The sequence below is a fragment of the Macaca nemestrina genome, chromosome 9 (assembly GCF_043159975.1).
Source record: "Macaca nemestrina isolate mMacNem1 chromosome 9, mMacNem.hap1, whole genome shotgun sequence".
NCBI classification, from domain to species: domain Eukaryota; kingdom Metazoa; phylum Chordata; class Mammalia; order Primates; family Cercopithecidae; genus Macaca; species Macaca nemestrina.
Genome location: NC_092133.1, coordinates 42,178,583 through 42,192,790, shown reverse-complemented (window position 1 = coordinate 42,192,790; position 14,208 = coordinate 42,178,583).

Sequence of the window (14,208 nt, the reverse complement as noted above, 5' to 3'; positions counted from 1 at the left end):
CATTCTGAGTTTCTTTGAAGGTGGTTATGTCCAAGATTTCCCAGGACAATTCATTCCAGTAAGGAGGAAAAAGTATGAGGATTTGAGGAGCGGGGCCAGGGTAGCGTTCTGACCAGGATGGGTAGCACGATGGGGAAGAGCATGGGCTGCCTCTGTTCAAATTCCAGCCCTGCCTCTCACTCAGCTGCGTGGCCCCTGGCAAGTTACTTATCCACAGCTGTGCTTCAGTTTTCTTGCCTATAAAACGGAGGCCAATACTGGTGACTCCACTCAGAGTATCAAGTACAAGATGCCCTTTTTTGGCACAGATGGGAAATACTTGAAAAATGTTCATCTTTTATTATTTTATTATTATAATTGCTCTCTTTCCGGTTCTGGAGTTGGGGAGACCTTTCCTCATCAAGCAATCAAATATGCGGCTGCCAGGCAGAGGCCACAGGCACTGCTGGGCTGCCATCAACCTAGTCTGGTAGTCTTCTTCTCCTACTCAGATACCTTAGAGACAAAACTTCTTGAAGCCCAGGACCATGAAGTTTTCCTAGTGCTGCAGGAACTCAGGCAAGCAGCCAGAATCCCAGGCCTCGGCTGAGGCTGCGTAGGGCCCTAGTGAGGACAGCATTGATTTGAGAACCAATGAGTAAATGCAGACAGTGGCCAACCTCCTTTCCCACCAGAAACCTGGGGGTCCATGACAGCTCATCCCAGCCAGGCCCTTGTGGAACCAGCAGGGGATGGCTTAGCTCCAGGCCAAGTCACAGGCCATGGGCCAGGCCCAGCTATCCTGGAGCAACTGGACCCCAAGAGGCTCTGCCTAAGACTGGGCCTTGCCTGCATTCTGCCAGGGGCAGGCTTGTATGGGGGCATGTTGGCCAGGAGCCCATGACAGCTTTCACATGTGAGGCTCCTTGTAGGAACAAACTATTACCAACCTCTTGGCCCTATTGATGAGGGCACTAAGAACCTCTTTTCACAGCCTGCCCAAAACAGTGGTGGCCCACAGGCCCACAATGGCTTCTAGCTCTTGTAGGGACTCAAACAAATTGGGCTGGTGGCTGAGTGGGAGGGGAAGGCTGTACACATGGCTGTGGTTATGGTGCTGGAAAGACAGAGCTTGATCCAGGATAGGTATCGGTCCTCTAGAAGCCCCCCACTCTCATCAAGTGAGCATCTGTCCTTGGGATAGCTCCTTCTTCAGGCAAGGAGAAGGGACTGATTTAGGTTCTGCTCATTCTCCTCTCCTTGCCGCCCTGGTGCCCCTGGGACTATGGACCCTTGGAATAATGCCCAAACCCCTGGTCCCAAGGCCAGGGAGAAAGAAGCACCCACCACCAAAACTGGGCTTAGGGCTTGAGCCTCTAGGGTTTCCCAAGAAAGACATTTGCAAATGGCTGGACCCAAGAAATCAGATGACTAAGAAAGGAATCCAAGAAGACAGGCCATCAACTTAGAGATTTATGGACTATGTTGAAATGAACTGGACTGTGTCCCCCCAGAATTCATATGTTGGCACCCTAACTCCTGTAAGATGGTATTTGGAGATGGGACCTTTGGAAGTTACTTAGGTTTAGATGAAGTCATGAGACAGGTTTAGATGAAGTCTTGAGAATGAGGCCCTCATGATGGGATATAAGAACAGACATCAGGGATATAAGAACAGACCTTTATAAGAACAGACACCAGGAGGTTATTCTCTGCCTCCCTCTCTCCCCTGCTCCGTCATGCGAGGGCACAGTCAGAAGCCAGGAAGAGGGTCCTCATCAGAACCTGACACCCTGGCACCCTAATCCTTAGGCTTCTAGTCTCTAGAATTGTGAGAAAATAAATGTCTGCTCTTTGAGTTGCCCAGTCTATGGTATTTTGTTATGGCAGCCTGAGCAGGAAAAGAGACCGGTGCCCATAAACAGAAAACAGAAGTTCCAACACCACAAACAGGGCAGAAGAAAGCAGGACCTGAGAACAATGAGAGTCAGACATAGAGCGACAAGACAGCCTCACTGAGCGTGCAGTGTGGATGGTTCAAGGCAAACCTCATGGAGCCAGACTCCAGCCCCAACATCTCCGTTGGAAATGTTAGAATTCTTCTGCCAGCCCTGGCTGCCAGAGTCCTCAAGGGGCAGCTCCTCTGGACAAGAAGGATCCCAATAGCCATTCTTGGGAAAACAGCATTCAATTTGCAATACCGACTAGTTACCAATATATGCCAGGAGCCATGCCAGGCACTGGGGTACAGCTGTGAATAAGACCAGCCTAATCTCTGTCCTCACAGAGCTTCCCACATAGCAGGAATTAGAGTTATTACAGTAGAAATTACCGATGCACTAAGCATTGCAGAAAACTCCTGTTAGTGAAGAGAATTTGAAAAATAGACATCAGACCTAGCAGCTATCCAACCCTAGGCTCACAAGAGGTAACAAAAAACTATTTTGAAAAAGCCTGGGAATCCTTCATAATGGAGATTGCATGGTGGTAATTTACCCTAGATGTCCTCCAAGCTGCTCAATAATCCATTTCAATTTTATCATCCACGAACATCTAAATCCCTCCTGAACCTTACCTCTTTACTGTTTCGTTCTATTTTTACCATTGCTGACTTAACACTTCTCTTGAATTCATTCACGGAGTCTCAAGCTTTTTCTTTCTATGAGGGGGAATTCTTATCCCATCAATGTAATCTCTCCCGGAACATGCTCCTTTCCCTTCAGCACATAGCTCTCCCCTGGACTTTTCCCAGCCCCAATTATGTCATTCTTGAGATGGGCGCTCACAAATGCCAGCAACCCTAGTTTTGTTGCCAGTGCCCATTGCCAGGATCTGCCCACGTATTCCCTCTAACCAAGAGCAACCCCTTCTCTGCCTGCCCCTGCAGGCCCAGAAAGGCCACGGCCCCAGTGCCTGCCCCTTTGCAGAATGGACCCCTCTCATTCATAGCGTTTTGTGTTTTGTAATTTGCAGAGCTCTTTCATAGACATTTTCTCATTTGATACAAAAATCTTGAGAAGTAGGCAAGGTACACATGAGTTTTCTCATGATTGACAAAACAGAAGTTCAAAATTAATTAGTTTATTAAATAAGCTGCCCAATGTCATAAAACTACTAGTTGCAGATGCAGGAATTCAACTTGGGTCTCCTGAGTTGTACCTGCCCAACCACCCCCTTTCTTTAACCCCGAGGCTGCATGCTCTCTCTCTTAATATCTGCTGCAGACCTCTTCCTTGTCTTGGTGCAAACCTTAAATTCAGAACACTGGAAGCTCCAGGTAAGTAGCACTTCCTCCAGAGTCTCAGTTCCATGGACCCACACCTGGGAGGCTGACCTTCCCCCACACTCTTCTCTACCTGGCCCCTTGCTTCCCAAGGGGGTGGGGGTGATCAGGCCATTTCTAACTCGCTGCTGTTCCTCTGAATCGTGGCATATCAGTATTAAGTCCCAATTTCTGCCCAGCACTAAGCCATGCTTCTAACAATGCTCGACAAATGTTTGGCAAATTGATAGAAAGTCTGCTGTCTGCGTATTTTCTGACTCACTGCCTCACATTGCCCTCTGACTCGTGTATTCTCTAAGACTTGATTTTCGGCCAAATTTCTGACAAGCATACCAACCCTTCCAATTTAGAGACTCCAATATGACCTATTTCTTGCTATAATCAGCGTTCTTTTCAAAGGATACTTATGTGTGCACCAAATACTGGAGCCCCCGCTTTATCCAACAGTGTGAGCAAGGCTATGATGGAGCTAAGGGGATCCAAAGCTGCTTAATCCAAATGGATTGAGGGTGGAAGAGAAGAAAGATGGGGCAGGTAGGCTTCCAAGAAGAACGTGCCTGAGCCAGTTCTTAAAAGTGAGTAGAACTAACCAAGATGGAGGAGAGGGGAGAACACGCTAGGCAGGAAATCTGGCACATGCAAAGACACAGAGTGGGAGAGATTATTGTATGTTGAGGAACTACGAGTTCCTCACAGTTGAGCATGGCTGGAGGGCAGGTTGGGATGGGATGGAGAAGAGAGGTCTGGAGAAGGGCATGGACCAGGTAAGGAAGGGCCCTGTGGGCCATGCTGAGGTGATCAGACTTCACACTGAAGGAGATGGGCAGCCCTTGCAGAATGTTAATATGATACAATCAGATTTGTGCAAACACTCTGGCTACATGAGAACAGATCACAAGGGAGCCAAATCTATTGAGAGGGTGCTGCTTTAACCTGCGTAAGAAATAACTAACAGAAAATCAAATGATGTACAGAAGCTTAGAATGTCAATGCTGAAAGGGGCCTTGCAGATGAGTCATCTTATCCAAATGTTCCATTTTAGAAATGAAGTAAGGAGGTCAGGGAGGGAGGCCAAGAATTAAGTGCTACTCTGCTGCCACAAATGCCCCTACCTGGCCCATTTATTAGTCCTCTCTCCCATCTGTGGATTTGCTTGCTAGGGCTGCCATAACAAAATACCACAGACTGAGTGGCTTAAAGAACCAACAGAAATTTATTTTCTCATAATTCTGGAGGCTAGAAGTCCAAGATCAAGGTTTTGGTTGGTTTGGCTTCTTCTGAACCCTCTCTTCTTGGCTTGAGAATGGCTGCCTTCCAGCTGTGTGCTCACATGGTCATCCTTTGGCTGTGTGGGTCTGTATTCTAATCCCCTCGTCTTATAAGTGCACCAGTCATATTGCGTTAGGGCCATCCTAACAACGTGGTTCTAAAGCAACTCTTCTAATTCTTGTAATGATTCTAACTGTTTAAAGGCCTTATCTCCAAGTACGGTCATATTCTGAGGTACTGAGGGCTAGAGCTTCAACATATTAATCAGGAGACAGGGAACAGAGTTCAGCCCCTGAATAACAGGAAAGTGTATTCACAGGTGCACAGGGCAGAGGAACGTGACTCTAGCCATCTGGGAGTTAAAGGATGAATTCTCAAGCAGAAAGAGGGAGCAATGGTAATCCAGGCAGAGGGAAGAAATGAGCAGCGTCTCTCCTGGAATGTTGATCATATGACAAATTTCTTTGGGTCACTGAACACACATCGAGCGCAGAACCTCACATCCAAGCTGATACAAACCCACTGTGCTCCCACCTTGTCTCACAACACACAGTTTGCTAGACACCTCCTCAACAGGTCACCTTTAGCTTATTATTCAAACCTCACCACACAGCCAGGGGAAACCAGAAGTGAGGCCTCTTCCAGGTCACTAAGGAATGTGCTGTCTCATCATAGCGCTGACTCATGAGAGAGTCCCACCACTAAATTAGCACTCTGTGACTGTCCCCCTTGCTGGAATACTCTGCAGTCATTATGCTGTGATAGTCCCAATGATCACAGAAATGCTCACAATATAGTAGTAAATGAAGAGACACAATTCAAAGGTACATTATAACTTTCATGCTGTCAAAGAAAGGACTGGGAAATATTTCAAGAAAATGTCAATAACAGTGGTTTATGAGAGTAATATGTAGTTTTCCAAAATTTTTTTATTACACTTTAAGTTCTGGGATACATGTGTAAAATGTGCAGGTTTGTTACATAGGTATACATGTGCCATGGTGGTTTGCTGCACTCATCAACCCATCATCTACATTAGGTATTTCTCCTAATGCTATCCCTCCCCTAGGTCCCCATCCCCCAACAGGCCTCAGTGTATGATGTTCCCATCTCTGTGTCCATGTGTTCTCATTGTTCAACTCCCACTTATGAGTGAGAACATGCGGTGTTTGGTTTTCTGTTAATATGCTGAGAATGAGGTTTGGTGTTAATATGCTGAGAATGATGGTTTCTAGCTTCATCCATGTCCCTGCAAAGGACATGAACTCATCCTTTTTTATGGTTGCACAGTATTCCATGGTGTATATGTGCAAATTTTCTTTATCCAGTCTATCATTGGTGGGCATTTGAGTTGGTTCTAAGTCTCTGCTATTGTGAATAGTGCTGCAATAAACATATGTGTACATGTGTCTTTATGTTAGAATGATTTATAATCCTTTGGGTACATACCCAGCAATGGGATTCCTGGGGCAAATGGTATTTCTGGTTCTAGATCCTTGAGGAATCACCACATTGTCTTCCACAATGTTTGAACTAATTTACACTCCCACCAACAGTGTAAAAGCGTTCCTATTTCTCCATATTCTCTCCAACATCTGTTGTTGCCTGACTTTTAAATGATCGCCATTCTAACCGGCTTGAGATGGTATCTCATTGTGGTTTTGATTTATATTTCTCTAACGACCAGTGACGATGAGTTTTTTTTCATGTTTGTTGACTGCATAAATGTCTTCTTTTGAAAAGTGTCTGTTCATATCCTTCACTTATTTTTTGATGGGGTTTTTTTTTCTTGTAAATTTGTTTAAGTTCCTTGTAGATTCTAGATATTAGCCCTTTGTCAGATGACTAGATTGCAAAAATTTTCTCCCATTCTGTAGGTTGCCTTTCACTCTGATGATAGTTTCTTTTGCTGTGCAGAAGCTCTTTAGTTTAATTAGATCCCATTTGTCAATTTTGGCTTTTGTTGCCATTGCTTTAGGTGTTTTAGTCATGAAGTCTTGTCCATGCCTATGTCCTGAACTAGGTTTTCTTCTAGGATTTTTAGGTTTTAGGTCTTACGTTTAAGTCTTTAATCCATCTTGAGTTAATTTTTGTATAAGGTGTAAGGAAGGGGTCCAGTTTCAGTTTTCTGCATATAGCTAGCCAGTTTTCCAACACCATTTATTAAATAGGGAATCCTTTCCCCATTGTTTGTTTTTGTCAGGTTTGTCAAAGGTTGTAGATGTGTGACATTATTTCTGAGGCTTCTGTTCTGTTCCATTGGTCTATATATCTGTCTTGGTACCAGTACCATGCTGTTTTGGTTACCTGTTTTTCAAATTTTAATAAAATGATTTGAAAAAAAAATATGCTTAACAAAATTGCAAACATCTATCTGCAATAGAGTCACTTTTTCCCCCTACCCTTTGCTTCCTAGTACAGTGAAACCCTGGGTATTTTAACTCTGATGAGATTCGCTACCACAACAAAACATGTCCTCTATTCCATAATTATCAAGTTAAAATAAAAAACACCAGTTGCTGACTTTTAAAACTAGAATTCAAGGCAAGTTTTATAATATTCATTTTTGTTTGCCTATCTATAAAATAAACTTATTCTAGACTATTTATAAAAGAGACAAGCACATAGAAAAAAAGAAAATCACCTAACTTGCTTCTTTACCTATCAATAAACCATAGACATTTCCCCATATCATTATTATTCTTACACATCATTGTTATGATTGCCTATTATTCTATTGTATAGATATATCTTAATATATTTAATGAAGTCTCTTTTGATATAGATATAGGTGAATTTTTTTGTTTCAGTCAGAAATTAGACTGTAATGAAATGGAATGAGGAAAGCACAAATCCATTTTTTTATAGGATAAATTTCTAGCAGTGAAAATGCAGTCAAACACACTGAAGACTTAGGATATATATTGCCTAATTATCTTCCAGAAATGTTGTACCTTCCAGAATTACTGTGAAAATAATTTACCAACACATAATTCTCATGATTCCTCTGGAACTTCCTAGTAGATATGAATTATGTTGCTAATTCACTAGTTACCTGGTAGCCTTTTGTAATTATAGGGTTCATATTTTAGTCAAAAGTTCCCCAATTTTATCTCCAGGAACAGCTAGGTAGATGCCATATGCTCAAATGATTTATTTACATATAAATTGTCCTTTTGTTCAAGAACACTTTTTGTGTGTATCACCATTAGCCTTACTCCATCTGGGTTGACAGTTACCAAAGGCAAAGTGTCCAACATCTTTTCTGAGGGACCATTGTTAGAGTGTGTCAGAGGCACTAGACAATAATCATGTGTGAAAACATATCACTGAAAGGAAGGAAAATAAAGGTTAAGGCTTAAAAAGATATTAACAATCATAAGGAATCTGCCTAAAATGTAGTACTATGTTTATTTACTAGTTAGGAAGCAGTGGATTTATTTCAGTAATAGGAAAGTATCATCAGTGTCTGGAACATGTATTAATCAGGGTCCACGCAGGAAAATGGAGCCCATGCCAGGTGGTTCCATGGAGGCAAGTTAATTTAGAGAACCAGTTAAAAATGTTTTGGAAAAGTTGAGAGGCCAAACAAAGGAAAATGAGATAACTCAGGGATTCGCAACAGCAGGAGGTTGCTGCAACCATATTATCAAAATCCAGAAACCAGGGCAACAGGACAGAAGATAGAAACTCAAGACACTCTCTGAATCAGAGAAATAGGGAATGGTATACCCCGACTTCTCTTTTTCTATTTTTCTCCAACCTCCCCACTGGGTTCCCCATGGGTAAAACACAGACAGAAGCCAGTTGGCAAAGAAGCTTGGGAAATGCTATGTATAGGGTAGCCCTCTTGGAATTTAGAGCAGAACAGAGGAAGTATTAGGTTGGTGCAAAAGTAACTGAGGTTTTTGCCATTGTTTTTAATGGCAAAAAAAAACGCAGGAATTCAAAGCTGCTCAGCCAAGAGCTAGAATTTGCCATGAGGAGAGCGCTCCTTCTCAGCTCATGGAAGACAGCCCAGTACCTTGGTCTCTCCTGATGTTCAAATTTCTTATCCTTAAACTCTAGTATTCCCATGAATGCGTCCCCCACACCAGCCCCAGTCCCACTTGAACTTCCCACTCCTAATCTCAGTTTGCACTTTGAACAGTGGTACTCACATTTCATCAATGTTACTGACATTTCATCATCTTTGTCCTTGGAGGCCGATCCAGATGCTGAGCAGCTTTGAACTCTGTGTGTCTCTTCAAAGGCTCTGGACTCTGTGCCCATATCCAGACCTCTGACCTTTGCCCAACCCCAGGGATCTGTCTGCACTCCCCTATTGTAGCAGTTCTTTCCTCACAAAATCAATGGAACCAGAAATAGAAGTCTGAGTGCATTAAAGCTATAATAGAAGTTATGGTCATGACTAAAATTCATGTACATCTATCAAATATAGGATGGAATAAGGAGAGGAGGCAGAATGATATTAGCAAAATCCTCATCTGATGCAGGAGGTTAACAGATAACATTTAAAACTGATAAATCAAGGTGGAGCTATATATGCATGTTAATTAGGATCTGGAAGTAACCAACAGAACTAAAACCAAAAACCATTAAAAAGAAATAAGACAATCACCTTTGGGCAGTGATGCTGCCAGAAGAAAGGACGGAACAAGGGTCTGCTGCATTTTATTATAAGTCCTCCATATTCTTTTTCTTTTTTTTTTAATCATCATAGATTCTGTGCTCAGTTTTTACACTTGCAGATCCCTCTACCTGGAATACTCTTCAGATATCCCCATGATTCATTCCCTCAGTTCTTCCTTTGGGTCTTTGCTGAAATATCACCTTCTCAGTGGGGCCTTTCTTGAGCAGTCTATTTAAAATAGCAAATTCTCCCTCTGCTTTATTTCTCTAGATACCACTTATCACCTTTTAACATCTATATAATTTTCTTATTCATTTTAGTTCTTTTCTGTCCAGCCAATTACAGAGTAATCTTCACGAGGTCAGGGGTTTTGTCTGTTTTCTTCACTGGTAAATGCCCAGTGGCTGAGCAATGATTGTCACTATTAACTGACTGTGTGAACAAATGGCACTTGTAAATTACTAGGTGAAAAAGATTGTAATGACGAACAAATGTTTTCAAAAAACTCTCACTTCTTTTTGCTTGTTCGTGTTGTTGTTTTACTTTCGTTTTGTTGTTTTACTTTCAGGTCATTCTTGGAGGGTTAATTGTGCCTGACGTTTTCTAAGTGGATTACTCTCATGTCCCTTTTTGTCATTCAGAGATTCCTTTCAGTTCATCCTGATGAAGCATCAGGCTGGTCAAGTGCAAGGAACTGACGTGGGTGGGGAAAAGGAAAAGAGGTTTCCTGGTGGCACACTTTCTTACCCTTGAGGATACACTTTTCCCAAAAGGGTATAATCTGAGAAAGGAATGAGGTCAAGCTCCACTGAGGAATGACACAATCAAAAGAGCCCAATAAGTGTTGGGTCTTAGTTGTTTGTTTCCTTAAATATTTCAATTATTTAAGTCTTAAAAACTAAACAATTAAAGGTTAGACAGCCTTGTTCAGGTATGGGTTTTTTAGATAAGGGAGTCTAAAAACTGCACCTTTCAAAGACGTCGTTAAGTCCATTATAGTCAATGTGCTCTTAGCCCATTTCTTTTGAAAATACAAGTAATTCCTCATGTCAGAATCCAGATAGTAACAGCATCAAAAACAGCCCCTCTCTTCAGTCCCTTCAGAAGACTTCACCTTCTACTTTCCTGGTAAGTCCTCTCACTACCGTGATTAAGTCAAGTAGAGGAGCCTGGAGTGCAGAGTTGACACGCCAGTCTGGGTTCAAGACTGGGATAGTTAAATTGTACATGTCAGCTTGACTGGCCATGGGGTGCTGCCTTTTATGTATTTTATCATTTTAAACATATTTGTATAGTATCCTTTAGCTCACTGATCTCAAATATGTGGGTTACTCATTCCATTTAGTCTGTTGACTCTCTTTCTGGGACCATTTCTTCCTTGCAGGTTTGTATTTTTCACTGTGAGCATATTTCCAGGAGGGATTTGGTCAGGCGGCAAGTGGGAGGTAGGTAGCGGGAACCTGTGTTACAGAAGAGTTGCTACAGAGAGGTTTGGTATTCGCTTCCACAAATTGCGCTGGGTTGTTACCTATGTTTGTGTCATTTCTTAGCTTGAGAATTCTAGGACTACTTGGGTAAATATAAATGTGAACTCCACTCACACAAGACACAAGCTGGGTCTCTGATTTCTCTAAGGTAGAAAGATGTTTTGGATCACTTCCCTGAGTAGGCAAATAAACTGATTCTAGTCCTATTTTACTAAGAGTGCAGCCATTTAAGGGTTCTAGCTCTCAGAACTAGTTTCCTATCTTACAAGGGTCTAAGCCCACACCTCCTGTCCTCAAATGAAAACAGATATTCAATCCCTAGCTACCAGTCTCATGGGTCTACTTCCAGATCCATATCTTCTTGAGCCACTGTGGCATCGGTTCGTGAAGTTACACAGCTGGCTTCACATTTCCTCATTGTTTTTTGCACCAAGAGAGTTCTCTCACTTTGTCATAAGTTTAAAATTTAAATTTTTTGTTGCAATATTTTGTCTTGTATTTATATGTGTTGGAAGTGAAAAAAGTCAGTCAGCCATGTCACCAGAACCCAGGATAAATTTTTTAAATAAATTTTCCTATATGGAAAACAAATATTATCTTGGCAAAATTCTTATTCTTATTTTCTCATTTCCCAAATTATTGAGACTTATTCCCTCAGGGGAAATTCCTTTGTGAAAAGTAAGTAGTGGATCCCAAATTGGGCACATGTTATACAATTTTATAAGCTATCTCTTTGTATATGGCTTTTATCCTGAAATATGAGACCATTACCATTTCCTATATCATTAAAAATGCATCAAAAAACTAATATTTAGGACCTGAATTTTATTTCACTGCAGTGTCATAATTTATTTAGCAATCCCTCTACTTTAAACATGGGTATATTTTTCCGTGTTTCACGTAAATAATACTATTCAGCTGGTGCAAAACCACAATTACTTTTTCACCAAACCAGTATGATTATCTTCACACTTAAATATTTATCTACACTTTTTATTGTTTTCTTAAGACATATTCATAGTAATGTCTTTACTGGAGATTGCATTAACTCATTTAAGCCATTGAATGTACTACTTGGGAAATGGTTGTTTAAATTGTATCACTGCCAAGAACCTAACCAGCTAATGTGCTAGCAGGAAGAGAATGATTAGCAATTACCCTCCAGTAAACCACAATGTCATAAGATTATTGTTTGTTTTACTAAAAGTTGTCACATGATTACAGGTCATTAGGAGCCAGTGATAATGAAAACGCTATACGGGTTTCATAAGTGTGTTTAAATTTCACAAGCTTTGTATATTCCACCAGAAAGCCAAAGGCTTGCAAATATTCTCCCAATCTCACTTCTCAAAGACTGCCCTTATTTTCCTCCCCTTATTTCCATATGTCTTCAAAGACCCATATCAAATGCTGTTTCTTTCAGGAGCTCACCTATCTAGGAGAATAAAACGTAAACCTCACCTCTCCTCTGTTCCCTCAGCACTTACAGTACTCTTACAACGTTGAATAGAAACACGCTCTGCTCTGTCTTACAGTAGTCATGCTGACACTCAACGATGTGCTTTGAGGACAGACTCTTGGTCTGATCCATCTTCACATCCCCCAAAACACCTAGAATTCTAACTCTGTCTTCAGCGTAGAAAGGACTCTTGTAGTTCTTTTAGACTTTAATGCATACATGGTAACACTCCTAACTACACAAATCAATTTCATCAACAACTAACCAACAATATGTACTTATATTATTCAAGTGTAAAAAATTGCTGGGCATAGTGGTTCATGCCTACAATCCCAGCATTTTGGGAGGCCAAAGTGGGAGGGTTGCTTGAGGCCAAGAGTTCAAGACCAATGTGGCCAATATAGCAAAACCCTGTCTCTAAAAAAAATTTTTTTAATTAAAATTTAATTTTTACTCATTTTCACTTAATTTTTATAATATATAATACATATTATATATAATAATTTTCATAAATAGTAATTAATTTACCTAATTTTGCCCAATTTTTTGAGGAAGCGTGTCTCTTGGAATGTAAATATTACCTTGATAAGCCACCAAGTACTCCAAGTTGGGAGATGAAAACCTAAATAAATCAATACAATTCAAGCAGAAATAAAGTAAAATTCAGAAATTCAGTTAATCTAGTTTTTGCATCTAACATTGTAACTAATGTTATTATACATGATGGCTGAGAATAGGCCTAATAATAATGCTAAATTACAAAGTTAAGTGATTTTTCCCGTTCTTGAATTTAGTTTTTTCTCTTGGAATTTTTACTTATAGTAATAATCCTGAACTGTTTCAGGAATGAGTCCGACCGCCAAATGCTATCTTATATTTTTTTCACTGTTAACAATAAGTTTATCATGGGCTGATGGATGGATAGGCGATAAAGCAAATACAACAATATGTTAACTATATCATTTAAATCAGGGTTGGCAAACGTTTTCTGTAAAGGGTCAGATTGTAAGTACTTTAATCTTTTCAGTCTCTGTGGCAACTACTCAAGCCTGCTATTGTAGTGCAAAAGCAGCCAGAGACAATATCCGAACTAATGAGAATGGCTGTGTTCTAGTAAAACTTTATTTACAAAAACAGGCAAGTGGGCCAGGTGCAGTGGCTCACGCTTGTAATCCCAGAACTTTGGAAGACCGCCTGTAATCCCAGAACTTTGGGAGACCAAGGTGGGTGGATCACAAGGACAGGAGATCGAGACCATCCTGGCTAACATGGTGAAACCCCATCTCTACTAAAAACACAAAAATTAGCTGGGCGTGGTGGCGGGCACCTGTAGTACCAGCTACTTGGGAGGCTGAGGCAGGAGAATGGCATGAACCCAGGAGGCGGAGCTTGCAGTGAGCTGAGATCGTGCCACTGCACTCCAGCCTGGGCAACAGAGAAAGACTCCGTCTCAAAAAAAAAAAAAAAAAGCAAATAACTAGATTGGGCCCATAGGCCAAATTAGAATTTGCCAACCCCTAATCTAAATGGTGGGTATACAGATGCTCACTGTAAATTATTTCAACTTTTCTATATGCTTTAAAGCTTTCAGAATAAGATGTTGAAAACCATATGTCTATGAATTATCCAAACGTTTTAGCTATTATGCAAAGGTTTAAATGTTAAGAGCTTATAAATTGTCCCCAAGTTTTTGTTTTTGTATATGCTCTTTTTTATAGCTTTCAGATGGTAAAAGTTAAATATCTAATTTTCTGAAGTCTTTAGTTTTGATCAGGAATGACTGATCCAAAAATGGCTAGTCCTTGGCAATAGTAAGATAAAAATATTCCTCTCCGCTTTTCTCCACCAGAGTTATACAATGGTTTTCTACTTAATTGTGACCTTTCCATTTCTGTCAGGAAGGCGGAGGTGGATGTTTGTTGCACTATTATTTTATAAATAGCATATGTACCTTTTTCCAGGCTTTCTTTTTAACATTCCATTACTTAAAACTGACACTACCTAAAGTTGAGAGCAGTGACTTTTCAAATTAAATTATTTCCTTTTGACTATTTCCATCTACATGGTACCTAATTTGACATATTTTCACTTTCTTCAC